The following is a 12,627-nucleotide window of genomic DNA, read 5'->3' as shown; positions in this document are numbered from 1 at the left end:
ACCTGTTGCTGCCACTAAATCACTTGAATCCTGGTTTTCCCTGGATGTCTGCAGAACCTCCTTGGGTGCATACTGGGTCATTCTTCTGGAGATGCCTATTGGGAAGCAATGCATTCTTTTTTTCATCCATTTTTATTGTAATTAATAGATGGGTTAAATTATATTCACCAGATAGAGGGAGCATTACTTCACAAACATTGATACCCTTTCTCATGTCTTGTCCCCATTTCCCTTCCACCACCCTCACCCCGCATCTTGTTTTCCCCCATTCCCTATCAGACTTCAAATAACCAAATATGAATATATACAATATATCAGATAACCAGGAGAAATACTGTAACAATATAAGATAACCAAATGACAGCAAAAGAGATGAGAGATAACAGTACATTAAGGACAACAATCATTCATGATATGGCTCTTGTTTCTATATCCTGGAGGTCCTTTCATTTAGAGTCATTCTATATGGCCTTATGTATCTAGGATTTGTTCTATTGTAATTCTCTGCTAGGAGAGCCCAAGGTTTCTACTGATTATGACAAATGAGGGAAACCATTGAGCCCATGTTCCTTTGAGTCTGGCTTACTTCACTTAATATGATTTTTTCTAAGTCTTTCCATTTCCTTACAAATGGGGTAATGTCATTCTTTCTGACTGCAGCATAGAATTCCATTATGTATAAATACCACATCTTGTTGATCCACTCATCAACTGAGGGACATCTGGGTTGGTTCCATATCTTTGCTATGGTAAATAGTGCTGCAATGAACATTGTTGTGCTGGTGGATTTAGTATGTCCTTGTTTCTGGACGATTGGGTAAATGCCAAGGAGTGGAATTGCTGGGTCACAGGGGAGTTCTATGTTTAGTCTTTTGAGGAACTGCCATACTGCTTTCCTTAGTGGTTGAACGAGTTTGCACTCCCACCAACAGTGTAGTAGTGATCCCTCCAGGCCACATCCCCTACAGCATCTGTTGTTATTAAATTTCTTAATTATGGCCATTCTAACTGGAATGAGATGGAATCTTAGAGTTGTTTTGATTTGCATTTCTTTTATGACCAGAGATGTTGAGCATTTCTTCATGTGTCTATAGGCCATTCTTATTTCTTCTTCAGAGAAGACTCTCTTTAAGTCTTTGGCCCATCTTTTAATGGGATGGTTGTTTCTTTGGAGATTAGTTTTGGAGTGATTCAATTTTTTGAGCTGTTGATATATTTTAGATATGAGGCCTAGTGAAGATCTTCTTCTACTCTGTAGGCTTTCTAGTTAGTTTGCTATGTTTTTTGCCATACAGAAGCTCTGCAGTTTAATGCAGTTCCACTTATCCAGCCTTTCTCTGATTTGTTGTATTTTATGGTCCTTATTAAGAAAGTTTCGACCTGTGCCCAGGAAACCTAGTGTATCTCCTATTCCTTTTTTGTAAAGTTTTCAGTATATCTGCTTTTACCTTGAGGTCTTTGATCCATTTGGAGTTAATCCTGGTGTAGGGGGACATAAAAGGATTCTGCAGGTGCTTAACCAGTTCTGCCAGCACCACTTGTTGAAGAGGCTCTTTCTTCCATTCTATTTTTTTTGCTCCCTTCTCAGAGATTAGGTAGCCATAGGTCTGTGGGTTAATATCTGAGTCTTCAGTTCTATTCCATTGGTCTTCTGGGCTGTTCTTGTGCCAGTACGAAGCTGTTTTGGTCACTATTGCTCGGCAGTAGAGTCTGAAGTTTGATATTGAAATTCCTCCTGCACTGTTCTTTCTGCTAAGAATTGTTTTTGCAAAGATGGTGGCGTGAGTAGTGCTTGGTGTTGTGTCCCGCCTCCTGTGGCAGGGCTTAGTAGGTAGTTTTCCTACGAACAGTTTTAGGAGCAGTACAACCAGAAATAGTGGCATTCCTCTCAATACCAATATGCACTGGGTACAGTATTCAGACCTACACATCGATGTTCCAAAGGATTTAGCCAAGCCTGCCAGCACCATTTCTGATGAACCAGACACCTATATAAACGCCTGTCAATTTTAGTGAAAGGCCATGATAAGTCTGTATTGGACAGTTACGAATATTTTGCGATGCTTGCTGCTAAACAACTTGGTATTTCTGTTAAAGTACATGAACCTCCCAAGAAAATAGAACGATTTTCTCTGCTCAAATCAGTGCATATCTTCAAGAAGCACGGTATTCAATATGAAATGAGAACGCTTTATAGGTGTTTGGAGTTAGAACATGTCACCGGATGCACAGCCAAAGTCTACTTGGAGTACATTCAGCGAAACTTGCCTGATGGGGTAGCCATGGAAGTAACAAAGACACAATTAGAACAGTTACCAGAACATATCACAAAGCCAACCTGGAAAACAGTGCCAAAGGAGACAGAAGAAAGCAAGTCGTAATGCCACAAGACGCCCTGCCTGGCTTTGCAATGAGCCAGCCCATGCATGTGTTTCAGTGGAGTGAGCCACAGTGACCGTGCCTGTCCTCGTGCCCTGATCTGCAGGAACCAGGCATGGGACTTTAAGGCAGTCTAGACTGCAGCAGACAGACTGTTTCATCTATTCTTGCATACATGGCATTTATTTCAGTTTTTATTTTTTATTTTTGCTAGTCCTGGGGCCTGACTCAATGCCTGAGCACTTTACCACTTGAGACACCTCACCACTTCTGTTTCTTCTATATATGTGATATATAGATCAGAACAGGTTCTTCATGCATGCTAGGCAAGCACTGCACTACTAGGCCAAACTCCCGGCCTTGATTTTAAAAAACATGAGAAACTTTTGTATAGTTTTTTAATTTTTTGTTGCTGTGCAATTGTCCATTTCTACTGGTTTTAATTTACATCAGAAAGTGAGTGTTTGAAGTGTTTTCTGTGGACTTGCTTTATTTTTAAATTTCTGGAAGGAATCTTCGTTTAGGGAACACTGAGCAGCTAAAGGTTTCACATTCCCTCTCGTAAGGCTGGCATAGGGTACATGGGAGCAGTGACAGCAAAGCTCCGCATAGAAGCTTATGCTTCAAAAAGGGTATAGGCGTTGCAACCACAAGGCACCTGAGCTTTGGCTTTTATGAGGTTTACAAGTCTATTAAACAAACATGGGCCAAGAAGGCACATTAGTACAATTATAACCAAAGATCCGGCCAGCGTTGAAATCAGTGTGGTCAGCCAGGGGGACCAATCAAACCATTCTTGGTACCAATTGCTACTCAATCCTTTTTTCTCTCCTCTATTCCTTTTCTTATTTCATCTAAATTTTTAGTAACAATCCCAGAATAATCAACATAATAAATAATAATAAACAGCATTCCTCTCCCAAAGCTTTACATAACCCTCCTTGTAGAAACAGGAGATCCAGGCCTCACGTGTTTTGCAGAGATACCTGGGCCAAAGATTCCATAGATTTTTGTATATACCCGATTGAGGTTTCCACCTTATCTGTTTGCATCCTTAGTTCCGAAAATCCCTGTTGCTGTAGGACTAAGGAAGGTGCACCTAACCCTGCTCCTGCAGCGCCCAACCCTACAAGGGTTGTGATAGCTAATGCAGTAAGCGGCTCTCTTTTTATTCTCTGACAGTATAATACATGGGGAAGTAAGGTTACCATGGCACAAGATTTGTTAAATGTAGGATTTCAGCAGCGACACATTGGGTCAAGCCTGTGGATTGGCAGAGCCAGAATACCCCTTTTCCCAAGGGCACTAGCCATTTACCCTTGGTGCAGTTACTCCAACTCTCGGGAGCATATATGGCTTTGATGCATGTTATATTGGTCATCTGTAAGGGGTAAGTTTGTCCCCCATCTCGATTTGGGTGGGATCCCCTCCCCTGCATTTGTTTGGGGATGTCTCAGTGGAGTAGTTTCCCTTCCATCCTAATGCCTCATAAAAAAGGGGCGCATGGGAAAGACACATGAGGCAGTAAGATCTGGGTGAGTTTGATTTGGCGCCTGAAATGCTAAATGCACGGTTGACATAATGATCTCCTTGCCCTCTGATAATTTTCGTGTGGGGAGGAAGTCCTCTTTTTCTACATGAGGAGGAGGATGTGTGACGCGGGGAGAGGGAAGAGGTGGGAATGACTGTTACCCCGTCAGATGGTGGGGCAGGTGGCAGGAGTCCCACCATCTGTGGTTTGTGTGTAGGTCAGATTGTTCTCCGTATATGGAACAAAAAGGCCTGTATCATACCCACTCTGATACAATATAAGTCCCCATATTTTTCCTATCTCCCAATCCCTCCCTCTCTGTCCCTCCTCCAAAAAGGTAATCTCTAAAGGGTTGCACCTGCAACTATTACAAGGGCCATATACAGGATTAGCAGCCCCTCTTCCCAACAGGATCTGTTGTACAGTTATCAGTCCCTTTTGGATGATCCAGTATCCGGTCCCTGTGCTTTCACACCCCCAGTTAGCACACTAATAGCATTCTGGCCCTCCACAGTTACTCAGGTCCCATACTGTTCGATTGCTTCCTGAGCACACATAGAATGAAGTTTTCTTGAGGGCTGCCCTTTTCAGGACATGGGAACATCCCATGGTTTGGGGATCTGAGACCTGGGGGAGGGAGTATCCTTGTCGACCTCTGCACTCAGGTCTCCCTTGGTGCTCAGGAATCCAGTCCCCAATGTCCCAGGACCCTCTAGCCAAATCACACAGGTCGAAGACCAGCTCGGGCCACCAAATCAGAGGTGCAGCATCATCCCTAGTGGTGCCGTTGATGATCTCTCCATTGGCAGGGTTGATTATTGCCCATGTTACCCGTTGGGGTTGATGCGGGTTGGTCTTTCCTTCCAGTAGCGGGGAGATCAGGATGATCAGAGCAATTATTTGAAGCATCGTCACCTGAAATTTTAAGGGAACATAAAAGTTCCTCAAGGGTAGCCCTTGGGGGTGATTAATAGTTACTTTGGTATTGTTCTTTTTACTTTGGTTATTATCCTGTTTTTTCTTTCTAAAGACAAATTGTGACCACCATAGTTGTTTCCTTTTCTTGTTGGGTATCTTCTCCTTGGGCATCCTCCTGTACAAAAGGAGTAGGCACAAACTTAAGGTTTCAGGCCGGGAGCCAAATTGGGGTAGTTTCCCCTATGGGGAAAACACACCCAAAGCCTTTGCCCATGGTGATTAGGGGATGGGCTCCCCTCCATTGCTGTGTCAGGGGATCCTTCCACCTGACTTTGGCTTGAGGTTTGAGGTATAAATGACCCCAATGTTTTTGAAATTTTGATTCTGTGGTTCCTTTGGAAAAATTTAAAATATTGAGGGTAAACAGGCCAATTGTAATTGTAGTTGGGGGCTTATCTCCCCTTTTTGTTTTATTAATTGTTCCTTAAGTCATTGATGGGTTTTTTTTCTACAATTGCTTGTCCTTGGGAGTTATAAGGAATTCCTGTAATATGCTTGGTATGCCATCTGTTAAAAAAAAATTGTGTCATTCCCCTGCTGATAAAGCAGGGGCCATTATCGGTTGTGACTTGTGCTGGTAGGCCCAAGGTGGCAACGTATTGGAGAAAATGAGCTTGTGAATGTCTTATTTTTTCTCCCATATGTTCTGTAGCCCTGTGGCCTCCAAAATAAGAATCCACAGAAACAAAGATATACTTAAGCTTTCCAAAGTTTGAAAAATGGGTAACATCTGTTTGCCAGAAGACACTGGGTTTTAAGGCCTCTGGGGTTTACCCCTGGTGGCTGTAATGGGGGTATCCTCAAAAAGGGCTGGCAGCTTTTACAGGTGTGTATTATCTTTTTAAGATCCTTGATGGGGATGTAAGGAAATCTGTATTGTAGGCCTCTCCAATTAAGATGGGTGGGTTCATTTAATGCCCCCGCCTCCTGTAGGCTAAATATTTTTGGGCCCATAGTCAATTGGTCAACCCAGTCATTTCCTTTTGCTAGGAATCTGGGGAAGCTTGGTATGCCCCTGCATGTGGTAGATAAAGAAGGAGGCTTCCAGCCCTTCTGGTAGGCCTTTAAGGGTAATCATAAGTGGGGAAAAGGGATCGATATCCAGCCTAATATGTGACTGTGGTAAATGAGGAAGTAGGTTAACCATATAAAGACTGTCGGAATAAAGGTTGAGGGGCTCTTGAATATCTTGAAGGGCCATGATCACGGCAAGCATCCCCTTATATTGTGCTGGTCTCTGGCAGGGCTGAAATCTCTGTAAGCTTGGGGTTTCCTGGTTAGGCTGGAAGGCCCCGTACACTGAGCCAGCCTTTTCTCCATCGGTAAGGACCGATATAGCATTTGGGATAGGCTTAGATGTCTGTAATGAGGGTACTCGTAGTGGCAATCTCCACAGCATGGTGGCCCATTTGGACAGGCCATTATGACAGTCAGTGTGCCCCAGAAATCCTTCCAAGGTGAGGGCCAGATGGGTTTTGGCCCGCGAAAGCCATTCAATATCAGCCTTTTGGTAGGGGAAAACGATGGAATGGGGATCAGAACCATAATGTCCCTGTGCTTGTGTTCTCCCTTTTATAACAGCATTAGCTAGCTGATCAACTTGAGAGTATACCTGGGGTACCCCTCCTACGGATGTATGGATCCGTTCTAGAGGTTCTCCATCCTGTGTCAGAACTATAGAGATTAAGGAGCTATTGGCAAACAGCCAACAGGAAAAAGACCTTCCTTCCCTATATTGTTTAAGGGAGACTTGATTTAGGGCCTTCTGAATCTGTAAGAGTGACGTCTGATGGCATTCAGAGAGGGAAATAACATTTTGAGTGCTTTGGCTTTTAACAATTCAAAAAGGGGTATAAGGGTTTCCTTGGAGATAGGAATCCAGGGTAGGAGCCAATTAATTTCTCCTAAAAGGCTTTGCAATTGCACTAACATCATAGACGCAGGGACATCCAACAAAGGTTTGAGAGGGCTAGCCTGGGTCAGTGTTAAACTTGGAAAGAGAAGACCTTTTGAACTTTATCAGGGGCTATGGAAAAGCCTCCATTTTGTAATATTGTAAGGACTTGGGTTAATGAGCCCTCCAAGCAGGCAGGATTTTTATGGCCTAAAATTATATAATTTATATATATGAATTATATATGTATATACATATATATATATATATACACACAAACAAGGGAGGTATCCAAGGTTAACACCGGGTTTAAGAGGGTGGCCAGGTATTGTTGGCAGAAAGCAGGACTGTTGCCATCCCCTGCAGCAGTGGTCCATTCAAACCACCGGTCAGGTTGAGAAAAATTAAGAGGGGATAGAAAAGGCAAACTTTTCACAATCATCTGGGTATAATGGGATTGAAAAGAAACAGTCCTTAATATCTATTACAACAAGGGCATAGTCAGCAGGAATGGGAGAAGTCCAGGGCATACCCCTTAAAGAGGTGCCAGCCAATTCCATTCTTTCATTGACCCTGCAGAGGTCTTGAATTATGCACCATGCTCCAGAGGCCTTTTGAATAACAAATACAGTGGTGTTTCATGGGCTCAGGGAGGGGCATACATTTCCTTGGGCAAGTTGTTCTTTCACTAGAAGATCTAAGGCCTGAAGCTTGGGTTTGGTCAAAGGCCATTGCTCCACCCAAACAGGGCCCCCTAGTCTCCATCTAATGGGGGGCACTCGGGGGGCAGTGGCCTCTAGGATTGGGGGTGAATCTGAACAGGCTTTTTAGGGTCCTGCCAATAATTGCAGAGATTTAAAAAACTCCTTTTCCTTGACCTCCTTCATGTCCCAACTAAGTCTCTGTGCTTCCTCTCCTTGTATGAGATCCTGATAAAAAGCACGATGGTCAGTGGTAATCACTGTGTCCATTTTTCCCAATAGGTCTTGCCCTCGCAAGTTGGCTGTAAGGCCTTTTGCCACTAGGGGATGTATCTGCCCTTGATCTCCATCTGGGCTCTTCCTCTGGATGAAGGCAACTGTTTGTCTAGAGCAACTGTTGCCTCCTACTCCCAAGATCGAGGGTCCTTCCATAAGTTTCCAATCTGGGGGCACCTCCTCTTCTCTGAGTACTGTCCGGTCTGCCCCTGTAACTATTAGGCAGTGAAATCTTTTCCATTTAAGAAAATAGTCATTTTGGGTCGTAATCCCTCTATTAAGGGCACAGTCCAGTTAGCCTGTGTTACCTTGACCTTTAAATCATTTCTCGTTCCCGGTCTGGAGCGCCCCCCCTCGTTTGACGGGGCTGGGGGGTGCCCCTCTCTTAGTTTAAAGGCTTTCCTTCCAAGTCAAATTTAGATCTACAGTCTTTCTTCCAATGGAAGCCTTTCTGCATCACGGGCAAGGCGTGGGTGGGGGTTTTAGCCCCCCAGGTCTGTTAGTGGGGGATGCTTGTGGGCAGTCCCTTTTGAAATGCCCCTCCTGTTCGCATTTAAAACATGTTCCTTTCCCTGGGGTTCTCAACATCCCTTGCCTTTGAGGAGCTAGGGCTTGGGCCTGCAAAGCCTGAGCCAGTGTTTGGGACTGATGTTGGTGTGTGACTATATCTTGGGAAGCTACCACCCATCTACTCATGGAACTCTCCCTCAATCCTGCGCAGGCCATTCGATGATCAGCATTTATCCCCTCCCAGACTAATAGCTTTATGAACTCATCCCAAAGGTTTCCGGGTGGGGGAAGCTTATGCTGACGCTCTGTTGAACCTGGTCTATGAACTCTGGGAGAGGCTCCATGGCCTTTTGCCTTACCTCCGCTATGGGGGAATTCTGTGGGCCCCTCATCCAGCTTATACCATGTCGCAAGCCCAGCATTTCTCACCTGATCACAGTAAGGGTCGCCTAGGCCGTACCCCCATTGGAATATCCCTCCCCAGTTCCTGATAGCATGGAGTAGGTGATCAGGATAGGTGGCCGAGCATGTCAATTGGCCTCTGCCCTTGTTCGGCATCCTCTTTGAAGAAGGCACACCATTTGATGTATTGGGAGCTGGTAAGGACCGCCGTAGCCTCCTCCATCCAGTCTTTAGAAACACAGGGATGGTAGGCAAGATCTGGCAATAGAGTCAGGGCCCAGGGCGAGTTGGGCCCATCCTCACTTACAGCCTTACTGTAGATCCTTAAGGTCCTCAGCCTCCCATGGATACCACTCAAGGGGTCTATTGCCCCCGGGAGCCAAATTGACCAGACAGGCCTAGGGAAGGTGGCCCCTATCCTGCTACTTTCGCCCCCAGAGGGCCTTGGTTTTACAATACAGGTTTCCGCATAGGTCCCCTCTCCCATTTTCTCAGCTGTGGGTCAGTCACAAGGGCTCAAATCTCTTGAGTCCTTCCTCAGAGCTGTATAGGAAGGGTTTCCTGGCCCTCTTTCAGGGGCATAGGGTGTGGTCCTGGTCCCTTTTTGCTCATATAGGTCAGGAGGGGTGACAGTAACTTGTCTGTACTTTTACTTTGTGAGCCTCAGTCATATCAGCATGTTCTGCATCAAATTTAGCCCATTCCTCCTCCTTGGTTTTCTTCCCCTTATCCCCCTCTCCTGCTAGGTTTTGGCCCTCATCTTCTTATGGCTCTGTTCTCACAGGGGGTGGTATTGTATCCAGATGGAAAGAGGTTTGGAGTGCCATAACAGTGGGGTAGAAGCCCAGGGGTGGAGGGGTAATCCCCAAAATCCTTTCCCTTTCTTTGGCTGGTTTTTCTACTCTGGACAATGTGATTCAAGAAAAGAGATTGGCACTAGGAAGCCAGGGGGCGAGGGAAAGGATGATATCCCATGTCTTGAGAGCGTTCCCATCAGACAGCTCTAAACACCTAGATTTGAGCATGAGCCGTTGTGCTTTTAAAGCTGGCTCCTCTTTGGGGGATATTGCATTACCCATACTGAGGGTTTTACTTACCCTGAGAGACTGCTTGCTTAGCCTTGGCCGATTTTCTCCTTCTAGCCCCCCATTGGGCGCCAGATGTTGGGTCCTTAACCTGTCCCAGAAAAGGGCGGGTTGGGTCTGAGGAAAGGTAAGTACGCTGCCCTCCCCATTCCCCTGGTTCCCAGAGACACTCAGACTCAGCGGGGAGTCAAGCAGGAACTCGTTTAGCACACAGCACAATCTTATTAACACCACAAACTACAAAAGAAAAAAAGGAAACTAACCAATCATTTTAAAGACCACCTTGGAATGCTTGAACTTTCTAACAGGTGTTTTTGGTGTTCATGTGCTGTCCATGCCTTTATGTGTCTCACCTGACCTTTTTTCCCAATTGGGTTTGGACACAAATAACTCAGGCCTCACCCTTTTTACTTCCTCTCAGCGCCATCTTTTGTTGTACACATGTGCCCTATAGGTGCCTTCGAACCCACAGATAATACTATGTTAAAGAGGAGTGGAGAGAGTGGGCATCCTTGTCTCGTTCCTGATTTTAGAGGGAATGGCTTTAGCTTTTCACCATTAAGTATAATACTAGCTGTGGGTTTGTCATACACAGCCTTTATTATACTGAGGAATGTTCCATGGATTCCTAGTTCCTCCAGAGCTTTTAGCATAAAGGGGTGTTGGATCTTCTCAAATGCCTTTTCTGCATCTATTGTGACAATCATGGGATTCTTGTCCTTGCTCCTGTTGATGTGTTGAATTATATTAATTGACTTGTGTATGTTGAACCAACTTTGCCTCCCTGTGATGAAACCTGTTTGATCATAGTGTATATTTTTTTGATGAGTTGTTGTAGATGGTTGGCCAGTATTTTGTTGAGAAGTTTTGCATCAATATTGATCAAATAAATGGGTCTATAATTCTCCTTCTTTGATGAAACTCTGGTTTTGGGATGAGAGTTATAATGGCTTCGTAGAATGAGTTTGGCAAAGAGCCTTCATTTTCAATTTCATTGAAGAGCTTGAGTATTGATGGGAGCTCTGATTTGAAGACCTTATAGAATTCAGCTGTGAATCCACCTGGCCCTGGGCTTTTCTTGGATGGAAGGTCTCTTACTGCCATTTCTATTTAAGTGGTTGAAATGGTTCTGTTTAGATTAGGTCTTCTTGGTTCAGTGTGGATATGTTAATATTAGCTAGAAATGCATCCATTTCTTCTAGATTCTCAAATTTGTTGGCATAAAGTTTTGAAAAGGATTCCTTCAAGATGCTCTGGATCTTGGTAATTTCTGTCATGATATTACCATTCTCATCTGTGATTTTGTTTATTTTGGTATGTTCCCTTCTTTTTTTGGTAAGATTTGCTAAGGGTCTGTCAATTTTGTTAATTTTTTCAAAGAACCAACTCCTTGTTCTGTTGATTCTTTCTATAGTTTATTTGGACTCCATTTAATTCTGCTTGGATTTTAATAATTTGCATCCTTCGATTAGGGTTGGTTTGTTGCTCTTTTTCCAAGAGCTTAAGGTGTAACATTAAATAGTTGTTTTGTGATTTTTCCAATTTGTTAATGTAGGCACTCAGAGCCATAACTTTTCCTCTGAATACTGTCTTTGCTGTGTCCCAAAGGAGCTGGTATTTTGTGTGCTCCTCTTTGTTAAATTTCATAAACTGTTGAATTTATGTTCTGATCTCCTTGATGACCCATTGATGATTCAGCAATGTGTTGTTCAATCTCCATGAGTTACAGGGTTTTCGTTGGTGGAGACTGGTGTTCAGTTCCAATTTGATGCCTTTGTGGTCTCAGAGAATGCAGGGAATGATTTCAGTGTTTCTGAATCTGACCAGGTTTGTTTTATGCCCTAAAATGTGGTTTATTTTGGAAAATGTTCGATGTGCTGCTGAAAAAAAATGTACATTGTTGGGGTTTTTAGTTCTCAGTCCCTCCCGACCTGCAGGAAGGATAGGGAGAACACGCCCTGACCAGGATGAGCCAAGAAAGGAGAGGGCTAACTGACCACCTGCAGCCAGCCCTCTTCTCCGGAGGACAATCAGACACATCAGGGACAATCAGATACATCAGGGAGACCTGTCAGGGCAGGAACTCATTTATTAAGGAAGTCCATTCAGCTAACATAGGATACAGGAGCCTATCAGCACAAAGGTGGGCAGGGATGGGGAGGTACTCTCATTGAGGAAGTAGGATGCGTGTGCTGTCCGAGAGGGCAGAAGTGTTTGGTCCCAGAGGTGGCCTTACTTTCACAAACCACAACCACACCTTCCAACTGGGCAGCAGGCACCATCTCAGCCAGGTGCAGTCCCAAGACCAGGGAATGAGCACTGGGCCACGAGGTAGGCCTCCTTTTACAGCATAGGTTTCTATTTCCCTGATGTGACATGCCGCATATGTTGTGATGTTGCTGGGTGAAATAATCTGCAGATGTCTGTTAGATCTAGTTGGTCTATACAGTTGTTCAATTCTGAGGTTTCTCTCTTGAGTTTTTCCCTGGTTGATCTGTCCATAGGTGAGAGTGGTATTTTAAAGTCACCAACAATCATTGTGTTTCGATCTATGTGTGGTTTTAGTGAAAGTAAAGATTGCTTGATGAAGTTCGGTGCACTGGGATTAGGTGTCGAGATATTTAGGATGGTTATATCCTCCTGGAGGAGAGATCCCTTTATTAGTATGTAATAACCTTCTTTGTCTTTTCTCGCTAATTTTAGTTTGAAGTCTATTTTATCTGATATGAGGATGGCAACTCCAGCCTGTTTAGGGGGGCCGTTAGTGCAATGCAGTCTTACCTAACAAAGAGGCCTTTGGAAGTAGATAAAAAGGTGGTAAGTCATTACCCTGTCCACATCTCTGAGATTGTTCATTTGCTTCCCTGTGCC

General features: G+C 44.3%; 1 pseudogene; it reads left to right on the top strand.

Moving 5' to 3' along the window:
• The first annotated feature begins 1,773 nt into the window (after positions 1 to 1,773).
• Positions 1,774 to 2,381, top strand: LOC150064982 (small ribosomal subunit protein uS10m pseudogene; annotated as a pseudogene).
• The last annotated feature ends 10,246 nt before the right edge of the window (positions 2,382 to 12,627 follow it).

This window comes from Megascapheus bottae, chromosome 3, assembly GCF_031878675.1.
Source record: "Megascapheus bottae isolate mThoBot1 chromosome 3, mThoBot2.hap1, whole genome shotgun sequence".
Classification (NCBI taxonomy): Eukaryota; Metazoa; Chordata; class Mammalia; order Rodentia; family Geomyidae; genus Megascapheus; species Megascapheus bottae.
This window is presented reverse-complemented; position numbering and strand designations above follow the sequence as displayed.